Here is a 6000-nt window from a genome sequence, read left to right on the forward strand (position 1 = left end):
TTCTCAATTAAAACAATATTTACTTTGAACCATCTTTTTAAAATTAACTCTATTTTAGGTTTTTATTTATAATTTTTTTCCTAAAAAATGATCTCTTCCATGGATCTGGGCCCCCTAGGCCCTCACATGCCGGTCCATTCAAGGAAGCCCTTGTGGGTCGAGCTAGGGAACATCATCACCTCATGAAAAATTAAGCCCAGATTGGCTTGTTTGCTACGCAATTTTGGAGCTCTCTTCTTTGATAAACCAATTGGCTTGCGCATTTCCCGAAAGTTTGGCCATCCCACCACTGAATACCTCTAGCATAAGCAGCACGCGTTGATTACATGGCTTGTGTTGGACAATAAGCTCATCAATGCCACGTGGCAAATATAACTTTTCGCAACCAGCATCGGCAAAGGCGGTAATACAAGAGCTGACTCAAACGATAATATAAATAATTCAGGTCTTTGAAATTTAAATAAGCACTTTTAACGGCAGAACATATCGAAGAATTGACGTCATCACGTTATTTAAGAGAATAGATTTTGCTTGGATGCATTTGACATGTTAAGTTGAAGGACGAATCAACCCTGATGTATCCTAAGTTCACCATCAAAGATCGAAGAGCTGAGGAAGGAAAAAAGAGAGGCACACAAATCTCAGAAGCAAAAGCAATATTGTTTATACTGCATCGGGCCTCAGACGATACATCATCGCAAACCCTTATCCCAAAATAGTCCGTAAACTCGTAATGTACATCCAAGTACATAGATGGGAGCTGAATCGACTTCCACTCCCTTTATTGCAGCAAAACATAAAAGATAAACGACCCACGAGCCGCTCCGAGAATGCCAAAGGATTGAGGTTGCCCTGTGGTGGGGAGAGAAACAAACCCCAGCGACGACCGGCCCCTGCCGCCCTAACGCCATCCGCTGCCCACCGGGCGGCACCGCCACGGCGAAGGCGGCACAGCCATGGCGCGATCACTTGCGCCGGACTGCACAGTACGGCGTAGCCATGGCTCTTCCAATCAAGTGACCAGACTGTGAAGTGAATCGGGGTTTGGAGGGTCTCGATAAAGGATAAGGAATTTAAAGGGGCATCTGGAGGGGATGGTGGCATCTTCCATGGCATATGCTCCGACCACTTCCGCCCACGAACTCCACCCAAAATCTGAGTACTGGATATACGCTCGCCTTTTTCCCTTCCCCCCCTTGTCATGCATCGTCACCTGTAATTTCTACCGGACCGTCCCTTTTTTTCGAGGCCTTTTTCCGAGGCCCACTAGCACATGCACGCAACAACTCAAGACAAGCACGTCTTCCGAAATGCAGAATATGCCCCTCTTGAGCGGAATTAGGTGCGGGGATATTTAGATCTGGATAATGATCTCTCCAATGATATTGTGTAGGTATCGTCATCGTCACATCCCTTCCAATCTCTGTGACCCTTTCCATATCGAGAATCGTAAATTTTTATCTAATGACGCACGGTTCGGAGTATCCTTGCTTGAGCGTGCTCAGAACTTGAGATCCGAATGTTGAGCCTTCAACACCGATGATTAATCTTCGCTTGATGGAGTAATTGCCTACTTAGCTCCAAACTTATTGTATGAATGCAAATCAATCTTAAACTTTTTAATCTTGTCAATATAATCCTAAATTTTTACACGAAATTCAAAAATAGTTATTTCGACCATAATTAGTGGTGTCCTACACGACACAATTACCTAGGGAAAATTTATAGAATACTGGTGTGGTGCTTACTACAGAGTTTCCCAAGCTTGACCAATCGCAATTCGGTACTCAATTCAACATGTAATTAACTTATCTTTTGGAGCTGTTACTCACTAATTAGGGTCAATTAGACACTCAAGTAAATTGCGAGAGAACATTTTACTTTTATAAACCAGAGAATCAATGGATATAGGCGTGACATTCGGAAATTCTCATGTTCGATAATAACATTTAAGATTAATTCCTACGACCGAAATGCCAAGAGTCTAAGGTGTTAGAATTAAGTTGATAGATTCCGACATGTACGTTAATGGTGTAGGACAACAATACTGAACTTGCCGCTATATTATTTATAAAATACATTCTTAAATTCATATTTGATGATATTCAAGATCCAAAATTTATTGAATTGAAATTTGCCTAATTTTTTAGATCTTTCATTTGTGATTTTAGTAGATTCAAAACATTTTCAAACTTACCAATGTTCAGAATGAAGGTTGGTTTCCTAAATCCTTATTTCTCTTTATTTTGTACACCCCTTCCCATGCTTTATTTTGAGACATTGAACTTGGTAGCTTTAATATCATGCATGATATCGTCAATTTTAAATTTAGTTCATTAAAATATTGGTGATTCATGCACATACTTCGCTGAATGAGAGACTCATCTTCATTTCCATTAAAATATCTTCTTGTGACAAATTTCTTTGGGCCATTTGTATCCTAGCTATTTCATAGGGGTGCTTTATGTGTTGGAACATGTAGGGTGGGCATGACAAAATTTATGTTTATTTATTTCTTTGTTTTTTTATTTTCCGGAACAACAAAATTTGTGTTTCTTTATTTATTTGTTTTTCTATTCTCCAGAACAAGTTTGTAATGGAAATATGTTTGGTAATACAAGTTTATTTCTCTATTTCTGAAATAGATTTCTATTCCGAAATAAATTTGGAGCATAAATCATAAGTTAAAATTTTTAACTTTTCTATTTTTGCTATAAAAGTGAGAAATGAAAACTCTTTTTATCATTCACTCTCGTTATTGCTCGCCACTCGCCCATCATCAGTGGGATGTTGGATGCCTACTGCCAGTTGCCCGCCTATCATAAGTCACTAGATGTCGACCGCCCACCACCGAATGTCGATTGCCCACAGTAGGTTGCTGCATGTTGGATGCCCACCGTCGGTCCTCGGATGTGGGTTGCCGGACGTTGAATGTCGGTCATCGTCACTTGTCAACCTCCAAACATTGAACACTGGACACCACGGAACGCCAAATGTGGGCTGTTGGTCGTTGGTCGCTACTTCCCTAGAAATGGAAATTTTATTCTGTTATTAAACGGATTTCTATTCTAAAAACAAAAATTTTGAATCATTATCAAATGTGTTTTTTTACTTGGAAACTTGTCCATGGAATTAAAATTGATTTTTGTTTTAGAAATTTTGTCACACGCACCTTTAACATTTTAACCCCAAGGTCATTATGAGTTTCAATTTCAGTTACCTTTATCAAATTCAGTCAACCCGATCAACCGTGGTCAAACTTGTTTGGGATAGGTTTGGACATCCCAGCAATAGGATTGATCAAACAAGTTAGTCCTAAATGCTATTAATTGTTAAATGTAATGTGATGTAATGCATAATGCCTCGTGTAACTTTAATTTTTTTTTTTTTTTTTTTAGGATTCAAGGGGAATCTCTAATTTTTATGCGATGAATAGTTAAATAGAATTGCCAAAATTTAGATGTCAATAATGTAGACAATATATGGATTAAGTACATAATCTTGTTCTACAAAGATATGTTTATATAAATGAAAGAGAGATAATATTCAATGTTAATCGGATTGCATTACTTAGTCAATATTATCACCTCATGCCCAGAATTTTCTTGTTGGTATGTCTGAATGAATCAATCAAGGAATGCCCAATGAAACTTTTCTCATATGATCATACTAACGTATGTAGCCATTTTTTTTTCTAACATTGAGGTTCCTGTGAGACTCATATAATCTAAAGGTTGAGAAGCATTGATAAGTATGCACCTGATGTATGGAAATATTGAGATCCACTGTCCCGTTTTCTCTCATTTGGATGTCTCGTTTATCTAAGTCATTAAAATTTATCGACACGAAGTTGGATAATTGTGAGGTATACTGACAAAGCTCGCAGTACGGATCTCCCTCTTTGACAAGATGGGTGGAGAAAGTGTGGAGCGCATGGGCCTACACCAGCTTTAAGGCCAGAGGTTTGTGCAAGAAAGCAATGCATAAATTTAGCTAATGTTCCATCTGTATCGTCGGACCAAGTAGGATTCATGGAGGCGAAGAAAGCGCCGGGCGCGTGGGTCTACACCGGCTTCGAGGAAGAGGCTTGCGCGAGAAAGTTAATGCACGAATTTAATAATACTAGATCGATCATTGGATCAAGTAGGATTCACGTAAGGTCTCACTTCGCCGCTCGTACAATGACTCCTTGACTTGCGCAGCTCAAAGTGGTCTCGGCATTTCAGCTCAAAGCATAGTGCTTGCTCACGCTTCGCAAGCAAAGCCAGATGATCGGGAATTTGATTCCGCCGACTCGTTGAGAAAAGGCAAAAGGCGCAGGGCCTATGTACTATTTCGCTCGACCCTTGTGTAGAAAGCATCTCGATGTCCATTAAATCAACGTATAAAATGAATATAAATTTGCATTATCATACCGACCGCTTTATTTATTCTTAATACGGAAGATTAATACTATCTACTCTCTCGAATCAATAAGGTGGAAGGTTGTTACTGACAAGGTACATTATAATCCCTCTAAGATTAATTACCATATCAATGCATTGTAATGGTTTGTTATCTAGCATCTCTATCGATATTGATGTTGAATCGATCCAAAAAATTAATTTGAGCGAGCTTAGAAAAAAAGAGATAAATTACTAAAAATGGTTATTAACCTAATGTACGACGGCCAATTTAGTCCTAAATCTTTCAATTTAGCAAATTCAGTTATAAACATTTTGACAATTTGGCAATATAGTCTTTTTGATCAATTTTAGCTAGAAATTGATAACGTATTCACCGGTCGTTTTATATGAAAAAGCCAGCACTAATGTGGACAATTTTTATAAAATTTTCCGATTTTTTATTTTCTTTTCTCTTTTCAACTCTACATTGGCAATATCGTCAACCTAAGCTGGAAAAAAACATAAAAATTATTAAAAAAATTTAAAATGCTAGCAACGACTGTGCCACATAGATAATTGGCATCCATGTAATCGAACTCCGGCCAAAATTGGTCGGAAGGACTTTGTTGACAAATAGTCAAAATGTTTAGGATTAAACTGATCAAATCAAAAGGTTTAGGGCTATAGCCATTGTACAATAGGTTCATGATCTGTTTGGGTAATTATCCCCAAAAGAAAAAGTTACTATAGTTAACATCCAGTTTATCGATGATCCAACGCTGAATCTTTTCACTATTACACTTACATATTCAAAATCATCTTCAACGAAGCTGATCCTTTCGCTTTCATGACCCCCAAAAAAGCAAAAGGAGCTTTCGAATAAGATATGCGAGGGACGAATGACTTGTGGAATATCTAGGACGCAAGGCAAGAACCATTGTTGCCTTGTTCGAGAAGATTAGATTTAATAATTCTAGGAATCTAAGATGTCTTAAGAACTCTCTTCCTTGCTGAAGAATGATTCTTTTTTATCTCTTTTATTTCTTTTTTATAACAAGATCGACTATTTCCTTCCATGCATAATACCCAAGAGCAAAAATTCACTATGGTTGCCAAAAGTTCTTCTTGATATTCCAACTTTCGTGTTTTGACCGATATAAGATCTACTCGATCAAATTGAAAACATTTAAATAACATTTTCACATTTTATCACGATCGGGACACTAATCCTATTGCTTAAGCCTAGATAATCAGTCAAATTCACGAGAGATGAGTAACATTTTGCTAGAGTTAGATGATAGGCTTCGACTTCAACAGGACGCTAATTCTCTTTCAATGTCGGGCAAGATTAGACAGTCCGATTTTGATCTGTCGTGTCACTTTATAAATTATTTTCTATAGATCTACTCTAATGCCCGGGCTCTAATTCATTTTTGTTATTATAGCAAAAAAGGATTATTCTGAACTTAAAACTGACGGAATGGAGCTTTTGCCATAAGATAATGTTCCAAAATGCACTGGTACCGCTGTCGCTAACTTCATGAACAAAACATTCTCGACCTTTTTATTCTATATAAAACCCAAATTCGATCACCAATTCCATGCAAGACGAAGT

Source organism: Eucalyptus grandis, chromosome 10 (assembly GCF_016545825.1).
Source record: "Eucalyptus grandis isolate ANBG69807.140 chromosome 10, ASM1654582v1, whole genome shotgun sequence".
Lineage (NCBI taxonomy): Eukaryota > Viridiplantae > Streptophyta > Magnoliopsida > Myrtales > Myrtaceae > Eucalyptus > Eucalyptus grandis.